The sequence below is a fragment of the Neoarius graeffei genome, chromosome 13 (genome assembly GCF_027579695.1).
Source record: "Neoarius graeffei isolate fNeoGra1 chromosome 13, fNeoGra1.pri, whole genome shotgun sequence".
NCBI classification, from domain to species: domain Eukaryota; kingdom Metazoa; phylum Chordata; class Actinopteri; order Siluriformes; family Ariidae; genus Neoarius; species Neoarius graeffei.
Window position 1 is genome coordinate 51,151,195 of NC_083581.1, and position 13,536 is coordinate 51,164,730.

The 13,536-nt window shown below is 41.0% G+C and overlaps 1 protein-coding gene across 7 annotated transcripts in view; it reads left to right on the top strand.

Moving 5' to 3' along the window:
- sulf2b (sulfatase 2b) overlaps positions 1–13,536 on the top strand; it is a 292,990-nt gene that overhangs the window by 24,184 nt on the left and 255,270 nt on the right. For 4 of the 7 annotated variants that reach the window (XM_060937992.1, XM_060937995.1, XM_060937994.1 and 1 more), the window contains exon 2: positions 11,265–11,337. The exons of the other annotated variants lie outside the window; for them this stretch is intronic. The gene's annotated coding sequence lies outside the window, so the exon portion shown is untranslated. The remainder of the gene's footprint in view (positions 1–11,264; positions 11,338–13,536) is intronic. 7 annotated transcript variants of the gene reach the window in all.

Below are 13,536 nucleotides of genomic sequence, written 5' to 3' on the forward strand. Positions count from 1 at the left end.
GGTTCAAGCCCAGTGGCCAACGGTGGTCTTTCTGTGTGGAGTTTCCATGTTCTCCCCGTGTCTGCTTGGGTTTGCTCCGGTTTCCCCCACAGTCCAAAGACATGCAGGTTAGGCTAATTGGTAGCTCTAAAATTGACTGTAGGTGTGAATGGTGGTTTATCTCTATGTGTCAGCCCTGTGATGATCTGGTGACTTGTCCAGGGTGTACATCGCCTCTCGCCCATAGTCAGCTGGGATAGGCTCTAGCTTGCCCGTGACCCTGCACAGGATAAGTGGTTATGGATAATGGATGGTTAGCTTGTTGCTAAGCTATTCCTTATTGTCTGCTCTTGTTGCTGTTCTGCAACTTCAGTCCAAAGTGTTGCATGAATGTTTGAAGTTCACAGTACCAGTAGCCACTCAGGCCTGTAAAGTGCACTTTGCATATAGAATGTGCCGAGGTGGGAAACTATGTTATTACAACTTGCAAGGCACCAGGAACACAGCATTAGTGTAGGATGAAGTGACTGAGAAAATAAACTTATTTTGAAAAAGCCTAATTTTCCTCTTCTCCCTGTGTAGAATGGATTTTTTTTTTTTAGTATGTATGTACAGTTAGGTCCATATATATTTGGACACTCACACAAATTTTCTTTTTTTTACCTGTTTACTGAAGCATATTCAAGTTATAGTTATAGTTATATAATGGACATGGACATAAAGTCCAGACTTTCAGCTTTCATTTGAGGGTATCCACATTAAAATTGGATGAAGGGGTTAGGAGTTTCAGCTCCTTAACATGTGCCACCCTGTTTTTAAAGGGACCAAAAGTAATTGGACAATTGACTCAAAGGCTATTTCATGGGCAGGTGTGGGCAATTCCTTCATTATGTCATTCTCAATTAAGCAGATAAAATGCCTGGAGTTGATTTGAGGTGTGGTGCTTGCATTTGGAAGATTTTGCTGTGAAGAAAACACGCGGTCAAAGGAGCTCTCCATGCAGGTGAAACAAGCCATCCTTAAGCTGCGAAAACAGAAAAAAAAACATCCGAGAAATTGCTACAATATTAGGAGTGGTAAAATCTACAGTTTGGTACATCCTGAGAAAGAAAGAAAGAAAGAAAGAAAGAAAGAAAGAAAGAAAGAAAGAAAGAAAGAAAGAAAGCACTGGTGAACTCATCAATGCAAAAAGGCCTGGATGCCCACAGAAGACAACAGTGGTGGATGATCGCAGAATAATTTCCATGGTGAAGAGAAACCCCTTCACAACAGCCAACCAAGTGAACAACACTCTCCAGGAGGTAGGCCTATCAATATCCAAATCTGCCATAAAGAGAAGACTGCATGAAAGTAAATACAGAGGGTTCACTGCACGGTGCAAGCCACTCATAAGCCTCAAGAATAAAAAGGCTAGATTGGACTTTGCTAAAAAACATCTAAAAAAGCCAGCACAGTTCTGGAAGAACATTCTTTGGACAGATGAAACCAAGATCAACCTTGACCAGAATGATGGAAAGAAAAAAGTATGGCAAAGGCGTGGTACAGCTCATGATCCAAAGCATACCACATCATCTGTAAAACACGGTGGAGGCAGTGTGATGGCTTGGGCATGCATGGCTGCCAGTGGCACTGGGTCACTAGTGTTTATTGATGATGTGACACAGGACAGAAGCAGCCGGATGAATTCTGAGGTATTCAGAGACATACTGTGTGCTCAAATCTAGCCAAATGCAGCCAAACTGGACAATAACCCAAAACATAAAGCCAAAGCAACCCAGGAGTTTATTAAAGCAAAGAAGTGGAATATTCTTGAATAGGGCAATTCCATGTAAATGTCAACCTCACCATGCAAAAATAAAGCAACATGTAATACATCAAAACCACTCCCAGAGATATCACCTAGGCCTGTATTTTACAGATGTGAATAAGTTGAACCAATTTGTAACCAACCTAATATGTCACTGTCAGTCTTTCTTTCTTATAATGTAAAACCCAAGCTAAAATCAACTTTGATCATGTACAATTCTATATTATTGCCACAAGCCACAGAAATGTATGCTAAAATCCACAAAACAGCAAAACAATAGCCATCCTAAATATTATTTAAGAACTTTGGTAGTTTTAGCTGATATTTAGAGAGTTTTTCAAAGGGTTATGGTGGTTAAATTGCTGATTTTCTAAACATATGCCATGTCTATTTCAGACGCGTCACATCCATAACGGAATTTCGTCACATCCATAACGCTGACTTTTCCTTCCGAAACTCTGCATGAAATACAAAATATTTTAAACAAAGATTTTTTAATATTCACCTTGGACCCCTCTATCAAATGGATCTCTCCATTTCGACATTAGGTTTACAATTTCACAGAGTTTGATAAAAATGTACAGTCACCCAAGAAAAGTGATACTTTTTCTGTCACATCCATAACGCATCTTTTATTGGCATTTTCTGGCATGCCCTAGATGTACTATGGGAATTGTTCTTGTTCTATCACTTCTCCAGTATGGTACAGCCTTAAAATATGCAACACCTGTTTAAATACTGGGAGACAATAAAACATGCACTGGGTCATTTGTTGCCATTTTGAGTTCAAGTGTCACGTCCATAACGCTGGAATTGCTCAATATCCAAGTCAGTCACCTGATCTCAAACCAATTGAGCATGCATTTCACTTGTTAAAGACTAAACTTCAGACAGAAAGGCCCACAAACAAACAGCAACTGAAAACCGCTGCAGTAAAGGCCTGGCAGAGCATTAAAAAGGAGGAAACACAGCGTCTGGTGATGTCCATGAGTTCAAGACTTCAGGCAGTCATTGCCAACAAAGGGTTTTCAACCAAGTATTAGAAATGAACATTTTATTTACAATTATTTAATTTGTCTAATTACTTTTGAGCCCCTGAAATGAAGGGATTGTGTTTAAAAAATGCTTTAGTTCCTCACATTTTTATGCAATCATTTTGTTCAACCCACTGAATTAAAGCTGAAAGTCTGAACTTCAACTGCATCCAAATTGTTTTGTTCAAAATTCATTGTGGTAATGTACAGAACCAAAATTAGAAAAATGTTGTCTCTGTCCAAATATTTATGGACCTAACTGTATATATGTATGTATGTGGGCAATTCTTCAGCAGAGAAGCCAAAATTATGAAATAATTAAGATTGCCTTAACTTTTCAGCTCAGTGATATTGCTAAAGTATGGAATCCAAGGCAAAATGTACTGAAAACCATATTTAAAAATCATCACCCCGATTATAGCAATGTCGCTTCAGAGAAATCTTGGTTTGAATTTTAGGAAATGAAAGTTCAGTTTTTTTTTTCTGATGTAATTCTGTTACTGACTTTTATTTCCTCATAAAAGATTTTGTGTTCAGAGTTAAACATAAACAATTTTTCTATGCTTTTTTTAAGGGTCAAAAGATACCACATACAGTGTGATTTTTTTTTTAATACCATTATCTTCAGTACTGCAACTAAAAAAGTTACCATATTTTGCTGTGACTGTAATTCCCTTACCGAAGAACTACCCTATAACAGTATTATATTTTATTAAATTATATTTATTAGCGCCTGTTTATTGGGTGGTATTATGATCAAAAAGGTAAACCTTGATCATATTTGTGTCAAAATACACAAATTTTGTGTACATGAAACATTTGTTTACCCAGAACTCTGCTGGTTTTTCAGCTTCAGTTAAAAAAAAACAACAGTGGGCTTTAATTGTGGATAGTTTGCTTTTTGAATCAGTAGCTATCAAAGTTAACAGAAACTAAACTTTACGAACTTGAAACATAACAGGTAGTCCTCAATTGGAGTGAGACTTGGAGTGTCATCATTTTTTTTTAATTAAAAATATTATTTAAAAGGTGGATTTCACAGTTTTGTGAGAATACAGGAATTGTGTGTCCAATGCATTGTGTATTCACACAACCTTTGAGTGAGCTCAGATTCATATACCAAAACAATAACTACTCAAGATAATGGTATTAAATAATATCCATCCATTATCTGTAGCCGCTTATCCTGTCCTACAGGGTCGCAGGCAAGCTGGAGCCTATCCCAGCTGACTATGGGCGAGAGGTGGGGTACACCCTGGACAAGTTGGCAGGTCATCGCAGGGCTAACACATAGACACAGACAACCATTCATGCTCACATTCACACCTACAGTCAATTTAGAGCCACCAATTAGCCTAACCTGCATGTCTTTGGACTGTGGGGGAAACCGGAGCACCCGGAGGAAACCCACACGGACACGGGGAGAACATGTAAACTCCACACAGAAAGGCCCTCGCCGGCCACGGGGCTCAAACCTAGGACCTTCTTGCTGTGAGGCGATAGTGCTAACCACTACACCATCGTGCCGCCCATTAAATAATATTATATATCTCATCTCATTATCTCTAGCCGCTTTATCCTTCTACAGGGTCGCAGGCAAGCTGGAGCCTATCCCAGCTGACTACGGGCGAAAGGCGGGGTACACCCTGGACAAGTCGCCAGGTCATCACAGGGCTGACACATAGACACAGACAACCATTCACACTCACATTCACACCTACGGTCAATTTAGAGTCACCAGTTAACCTAACCTGCATGTCTTTGGACTGTGGGGGAAACCGGAGCACCCGGAGGAAACCCACGCGGACACGGGGAGAACATGCAAACTCCACACAGAAAGGCCCTCGCTGGCCCTGGGGCTCGAACCCAGGACCTTCTTGCTGTGAGGCGACAGCGCTAACCACTACACCACCGTGCCACCCAATATTATATATACATTTTAATATTAACAAAATTAGTAAATATCAGAGGGTAAATAGTTTAAGTAAGATGTCTCACTGAGGAAGAATAGTGTGTCCTTTTTCTCCTACTAGACAACTGTGGGTCTGTGGTTAGTCCTGTTTGCTGTCACTGAAGCTGTTGGAGAAGAACAGCCAGCTTACCTCACTGATTTACATTAATCAAGGACACACACACACACACACACACACACACACACACACACACACACACACACACACACACACACACTCCCATGGGTGCCAGTCTGCTAATATTGCATTGTGCATGTGTCTGCTTTCATCATGATGGGATTTAATTTAATCTGTGCTACCTAACTTACTTCTGTATGGAGAGAATTATGTCGAGCGAGAGACAGAGAATGAATAGCAAGGACACATTAAGATAAACAGATGCAAGGATAGGACAGGAAAATAACGCTAGTGAGAGTATTAGAGGAGCAGAGAGAGAGAGAGAGAGAGAGAAGTGTAGAGCTATAAGAGTGAGAGTGTGATAAAGAGTGGAAGCTTGTGGCTGGAGGCAGGCTGTTGAATGATCTCTGAGCATGTGTCTCCTATCAATGTCACTGCAATGTCTTTCACTGCCGCAGAACAAAGAGGGAGCGAGAGAGACACCTTCCATCCAGCACACCATTGTCATTCTCTATCTGTTCACACATGGAAATTCCCTCAAAAACAATTCCCATCACAAATATATCATTTCTTATATTTTTAACGATGCTCTGATACTTGTGGCTGAATTGAACATTTCAATCTATCACCTAATGTGGTGTTGCTGGTTTCTTCTTATTCCAGCTTCAATCTAATCCCCTGCCCCCTTCACAAACTCTGGACACACCTGTTCTTCATGTGTAGTCGTGTTTTTTTCTCGTCAAATCTGTTTGTGTACCCTTGCATTTTATCTCATCTTGCATGTGGTTATACTTAACTTTCTCATGCTTTTGATACTTATGTACATCCTGTTGCCTCTGCCTCTTGCGGGTTACAGTTGATCCACTTTCTGTGTAACTTTCGTAGGCATGACTAAACAATCTGCCTTCTCTTCCACTTCTTCAGCTTTAACCCAATCTAGATATAATGTTATCTAATGTATTTCTGCATTTCTTTAAGGATACTGATCATCTCAATTCCAGTGATTGGTGGCCTGTTTTATTAACTGGACTAAATGGTAGACTGCTGTTTTCATTTCATCTAGTTGATGGAAGAGAAAGGTTACCTATCGTTGCAACCAGAAGTTTACATACACTCATCATGCACATCAATGTCATTGGGTTTTCAATGATTTCTTTGAAGAGTTATTTTTCTGTTGTACAGTGGTACTTGAAAGTTTGTGAACCCTTTAGAATTTTCTATATTTCTGCATAAATAGGACCTAAAACATCGTCAGATTTTCACACAAGTCCTAAAAGTAGATAAAGAGAACCCAGTTAAACAAATAAGACAAAAAATATTATACTTGGTCATTTGTTTATTGAGGAAAATGATCCAATATTACATATCTCTGAGTGGCAAAAGTATGTGAACCTCTAGGATTAGCAGTTAATTTGAAGGTGAAATTAAGTCAGGTGTTTTCAATCAATGGGATGGCAATCAGGTGTGAGTTGGCACCCTGTTTTATCAAAGTCTGACCTTCACAACACATGTTTGTGGAAGTGTATCATGGCACGAACAAAGGAGATTTCTGAGGACCTCAGAAAAAGCATTGTTGTTGCTCATCAGGCTGGAAAAGGTTACAAAACCATCTATAAAGAGTTTGGACTCCACCAATCCACAGTCAGACAGATTGTATACAAATGGAGGAAATTCAAGACCATTGTTACCCTCCCCAGGAGCGGTCGACCAACAAAGATCACTCCAAGAGCAAGACATGTAATAGTCGGCGAGGTCACAAAGGACCCCAGGGTAACTTCTAAGCAACTGAAGGCCTCTCTCACATTGGCTAATGTTAATGTTCATGAGTCCACCATCAGGAGAACACTGAACAACAATGGCGTGCATGGCAGGGTTGCAAGGAGAAAGTTGTTCTATCACACAAGTCGTTCTACCAAAGAATGGTTAAAGAAGAATAAAGTTAATGTTTTGGAATGGCCATGTCAAAGTCCTGACCTTAATCCAATCGAAATGTTGTGGAAGGACCTGAAGAGAGCAGTTCATGTGAGGAAACCCAGCAACATCCCAGAGTTGAAGCTGTTCTGTATGGAGGAATGGGCTAAAATTCCTCCAAGCCAGTGTGCAGGATTGATCAACAGTTACCGGAAACGTTTAGCTGCAGTTATTGCTGCACAAGGGGGTCACACCAGATACTGAAAGCAAAGGTTCACATACTTTTGCCACTCACAGATATGTAATATTGGATCATTTTCCTCAATAAATAAATGACCAAGTATAATATTTTGTCTCATTTGTTTAACTGGGTTCTCTTTATCTACTTTTAGGACTTGTGTGAAAATCTGATGATGTTTTAGGTCATATTTATGCAGACATATAGAAAATTCTAAAGGGTTCACAAACTTTCAAGCACCACTGTATAATGATTGTACAAATTGCATCTTTAATAGAAAAAAAACAAGAAGTTGGTGCAGAAGTTTTAATTTATTTTGGGTTTTCTGAAATAGACACAAGGTCAAAATTATGCATACTGGGTCAAAAATATACATACAGTACACCTAAGAGGAGGTGCAATCAAACACTTCTGGGACTGTTCCTCTTGCGAATGAATGGAGTGTGGCAAGGTCATGCGTGTGTAGCAGGACTTGTGTTACAAATGTTTTTGTGACAATGCACATGTGTGCACTTGAAATTTTGGTATGGACCAGAGAGAGAACATCAATTTTGGGGTGTCAATCTCAGGGAGTCAGCAATGGAGACCATGTAAATGCTTCAGCAAGCTTGTAGCAATGAAGCGGTGAGGTGGGTTTTTTGTTTGTTTATTTGTTTGCATTCATTCAAATAATTGGCAGATCATCCCACTCAAATCCCACTCAAAACACCTCACCTGTGTGAGAGTGCAGGCACTTACTGATGTATGTGCGGAGGAAGCAGATCAGCAGACTGTCAACAAAGCCAAAACGTGTGACTAAAATCGGTGTTGGTAAACTCACGAGGGTCAGGCGATCAGCGAACAACGTGACATGGAAAAGACAAAGAACAAAAACAGAGAGGAAATAGCAAAAGATCAGGAACCGCTAGAGACAGTCAGAAAAGAGCCAAGGCTCAGTATGTACTGAAATGGCAAAATGATACTTCACACTGGAGTGATGTGAATGAGCAGCTTAAATAGCAAAAGTGGTGATTAAGGGAATGCGTGACAGCTGTAGTTCAGTAGGCTGGGGACAGAGGGCGCTGTGTGTCATGGGAGTTGTAGTCCTGAGTCTGCTCCTTCACACCGGGATTACTGACAACCTGACTGTCGACTTGCTGAGTCTCAGTGATGTAATTTGAAATCGGTGATGCCAACAGGTGATTTTAATCATGTTTTGGCACAAATTCAGTATCCAGAAAAGGCCTAGTCTTTAAGGAGCAAAGATGGGCCAAGGATCTCCAGTTTGTCAACAAACGTGTAAGAGACAATTATTGAAATGTTTAAAAACAATGTTCCTCAAATAAAGATTGGAAGGAATTAGTATATTTCACCCTCTATAGTGAATAATATCATTAAACAATTAAAGGAATCTGGAGAAATTTCAGTGCATAAAGGGCAAGGGCACAAGCCAAAGCTGAACACCTGTTATTTCCAATCCCTCAGACAACATTGCATCAAGAACCATCATTCATTCAACTGAAAGAACCATCATTCAGTTGATATAATCACATGGGCTTGAGATTACTTTGTCAAACCTTTGTTAAGCACTACAATATGGAGTTAAATCCACAAATGCCAGTTAACATTGTGTAAAAGGGAAGCCTGTTGTTAACTGTGTCCAGAAGCACTGTCGACTTCTATAGATTCAGAGGCATCTGGGATGGACCATCACACAGTGGAAATGTGTATTGTGGTCAGATGAATTGGTATTCCAGGTCTTTTTTGTAAGAAATGGATGCTGTGTGCTCCAGACCAAAGACGAAAAGGACCATCCAGACTGTGACCAGCAAGAAGTCCAAAAGCCAGGGTCTGTTATGGAATGGGGTTGTGTCAGTGCCCTTGGCAAAGGTAACTTACACTTCTGTGATGGCAGCATTAACATAGAAAATTACGGTGAGATTTTTGAGCAAGATGTGCTGCCTTCAAAGCAACATCTTTTCCAGGGATATTTCAACAAGACCATGCAATACCACACTCTGCACACATTACAAAGGCATGGCTGTGGAAAAAGAGGGTGCCTGTCCCCTCTGTCCCCAACAGAGAATGTGTGGTGAATTTTGAAACAAAAAAATGACAATGACGACCCCGTACTGTTGCAAATCTGAAGTCCTGCTTGCAAGAAGAATGGGACAAAATAACATTTGAAATGCTTGGTATCTTCCATCCCTAAACATCTTTTTAGTGTTATGAGAAGTAATAGCAACATTATAAAGTGATAAATGCTTTACCATCCCAACTTTATTTTGAAATATGTTGCAAGAATCAAAATTGAAATGTGTTCATTTTGAGAAAAAAAATCATGAGGGAAAACATAAAATAATGTACTTTAGTATTGTTTTGAGTGCAATACAGGTCAAAGATTGTTTACAAATCATTGTTTTCAATCTTTGACCTTCAACAAACCGTTTCAACTTTTTATTTTTTGGGGTTGTACCTTTGGTCATTGTGGCCAAACTTTCCTAAAGGAGGTTTTTTATTTGTCCATGTGGTTCACTGTAAAATTTATTTTAGTTTGAAAGTGTCAGTTTTGGAGCAGCGACTTCTTTCTTGGATGGCAGCCTGTTAGTCCATGTAAAATTCACTTGACTGTAGACAGTGACACTGGTGTTCCAGCAGCTTCCAGTTCATGGCAGGCCTGTGCTTTGGTGATTCCTGGGTTGTTCCTGAACATCTGAACCATTTGCCTTTCAGCTGAGAGTGACAGTTTGACTTTTCATACAGACCTTGGCAAAGTGACTACACCTCCCAATAACTTGTATTTATATGCAATTGTTTGAACCGATGAACTTGGAATGTGCAGTTGTATAGAAATGGCTCACAGAGATATTCCTGAGTTGTAAATCTACAATCCTTTTTCTCAGACCTGCACTGAACTCCTTGCACTTTCCTATTGTACTGTGTGTTGATTAATCCAATGGGTGTTGTCAAAAAAACTTTTTCATGTTTGGCACAGAAAAGTTCCCAGCTGTAGTTAATCATGATCAGGAAGTTAAGGAACAGAAACCGGAAGTTAAGAGGCCTTGGTAAGTTAAATGCAAAATTTTGGACCTTTCACCCTGACTGAATTAATAATCTAAGTGTGTATATATATATATATATATATATATATATATATATATATATATATATATATATATATATATATACTTACCCAATATATATATAATATTATAATCAGTATGTTTAGTTCAGGAAACCCAAAATAAATTAAAACTTGTGCACCAAATTCTTGGGGGTTTTCTTCTATTAAAGATATGTGCTGTACAATCATTCTGTCCCAGAAAAAGAACAGTTCAAAGAACTCATCGAAAGCCCAATATTGCCATGACATTCATGTCCATGATGAGTGTGTGCAAATTTCTGACCTCAACTGTATCTATCATCCTATCAATCCAAGCTGACTTTCCCACACTGTCATTAGCGGTTGAGCTACGGGACATACACTCTGGGCTTAAGATCTCCCAAAGCTCTTTTCTTATTACTAATCCTGCAGTGGTTTTTGCCCTGTGGCTCTCAATGAACTTGTCAGTTCAGAGAGAGAGAGATAGAGAGAGTGAGTGAGTGAGTGAGAGAGAGAGAGAGAGAGAGAGACAGAGAGAGAGAGAGAGAGAGTGTGTGTGTGTGTGTGTGTGTGTGTGTGTGTGTGTGTGTGTGTGTGTGTGTGTGTGTGTGTGTTTGTTTGTGGCACAGTTGTCTGGCCCCTGATAAGCCCCATGCTCTGCTAATTGGGCCTGCTTTTTCTCATGCCTCTCCCAGCACAGTGGGAACTGGCAGGGCTGTGAAAAAAGTGGGGGGAAAAAATAAAAAAAGATGCAAGCTGAGGGCCAGAAAGTCATTCTGCTCATCCAAATGAAGCACACAAATCCATGGCATCAGTATGCTGGTCAGACCTCAATTCAGACTTGGGGGCGGGGGTGATGGAGGGGAAGTGAGAGAGGGGGAACACAGAGGTCTTTTGATTGGGAATTGTAAATGCATCTCCCTTCAGCGTTTTCTTTTTCTCATCATGGCATTAGAGGCAAGAGCTGACCAGCACCTGAAATCAATCACTGCCTGTCACAGCCCACAGCCGAAATCCACACTGAAAAAGAGGATCACATGAAAGGAGTGAACACATCACTCTTCACTGGTTCTGACTGGGTCTGCAATGTGGAATGATGTTGAACTGTTTGCTTGTTTTGTAGGCCCAGAGTCTTGGCATCTGCCATACAAAGGAATTCCCATCAGCCATTAAGGGGCCGAGCTGAGGCTTGACAGGTGAGTGACAGGGGATAGACAAATGACATATACAGCTGGCCAAGGGGGTGTGACTGTGATTTTTTTTTTCTTACTCTTAATCCCTCCACCCTTCAGTAAAGATGTTTGATTTACAAGTGTGTCAGAAACAGGTTCTTCTGGCTTTACATATTAAAGAAAAACAAAAGCAATTTGTCCAAAGGGAGGGGGTTGCAGTGTGAAAGAGGAGGCACTGTGTGAAAGAATAGAATAAAGACGTGAAAAATGAAATGGGGTAACGGAAGAATGAGGGCAAGAGCGGGTGAACAGAAGGGGTTGAAAATGGGACATGAGGTCAGAGAAGGGGCTCTTTGAGGTAATCAGTCTCTGTCTCTCTCACACACACAGACACAGAAACAGGGCTGAACGCTTTTGTATCCTTAGTTGAAGGAGACACACACATTCCTGATTATTTCTGCCTTGAAAAATACGAACAATCATGAATGCATAATACAATGTATACAGACATCAGCATGATCTCTTTCCAGCCTGTACTGTATCTTTTGCAAAACTGTTAGGTAGCTTTTCACATCCTTCCTCTTGACCCCAAAGTCAATTACCTTTCACCTGTTGATACCCTGCCTGTTAGTCTCTGGATTCATCTGGTCAAATTCTTTCAGACAGACAAGAGCTGATGTTTTTCACCCTCTTCATCTATACGTCCATACCCCATTTATCACCTTCCTATTGTCTTCCATAGACACTGAGCACAAAGACTTTATCCCCCCAAGATTTCACTGATAAAGATCTCTTTCTCTCTCTCTCTCTCTCTCTCTCTCTCTCTCTCTCTCACACACACACACACACACACACACACACACACACACACACACACACAGAGTTTCTCTACATATGGTTTCAATCCTCCCAGCTATCCCCTGGTTGTAGTCAAGGGAGGTCAACCATGAACTGTTCGGTGTTAACAGTGTGCATGTGTGTATTTGTGTGTGTGTGAGAGAGACAGATTTCTATGAAAATGGAAGAAAAAAGTGTGTGTGTGTGTGTGTGTGTGTGTGTGTGTGTGTGTGTGTGTGGTGGGGGTGGGGTAAAAAGAAAAAAGATACGGGAGAGCGAAAGTTACATGAATATATACAGAGGAGATGGAAGGGGGAATTATAGGAAACACTCTCTCTATCTCTCTCTCTATCTTTTTCTCTTTCTCTCACGGGAAACAATGTGCTCCAGAAAGCAGGCATTCTGATTTCCCAGAAGGCTTTGCTAATGGAACATCAGGTTCAATCTGCCCGTCGCTCTGTTTCGTTTTTGTTTTTCTGTCTCAGTGAGGTGACCTGCTTTAGGGTTTGGCTTCCATCACCTGGGACTTGGTGATTCATAGTCAGTGGAATAATGTAACTTAATAAGAATTCAGAGTTGTAGAAAAGAAAAATGTTCACTCTGAAACTGGGAGATCATGAGATCGAATCCTGATAATGCAAGAACTGTCCATGAGCAGGTTCAAGAGATCATAATTACATCTGTCTTGGTGGGCAGGATGGTTTTAATCTCTCCCCATTAGTCAGAATGACATTAACTGTGGGCTTCTGTGACTTGTATGCGGAACTATACTTGGAGCTGTGTCACATTCAGAAGTTTGTCGATGACACAGCCATTGCTGGGTGTATCAGTGACGATAGAGAGGAGGAGTATAGGAGCCTGGTGAGGGACTTTGCTGTGTGGTGCAACAGGAACCATCTGCAGCTCAACACCTCGAAGACCAAGGAGCTGGTCATTGACTTTGGGAGGTCCAGACTTTGGGAGGCTGTGGATTCCTACAAGTACCTCGGGCTGTGGCTGGACAGCAAGCTGGACTGGACTTGCAACACCAAACACTTATACAGGAAGGGACAGAGCAAGCTATACTTCCTTAGGAGGCTGCGGTCCTTTAACATCTGCAGGAAACTCCTGTGGATGTTCTATCAGTCTGTGGTCGCCAGTGTCCTGTTTTACACCGTGGTGTGCTGGGGGGGCAGCACATCCAAGAAGGACACACCCAGGCTGGACAAACTGATCAGGCAGGCCGGCTCTGTGGTCGGCATGAAGCTGGACTCTCTGGTGACGGTGGCAGAGAAGAGGTCTATGGACAAACTATTGAACATCATGGCCGATGCCAGTCACCCTCTGCACACCGTCATCAGCAACCAGGAGCCTGTTCAGTGACAGAATGCTCCTTCCCAAGTGCAG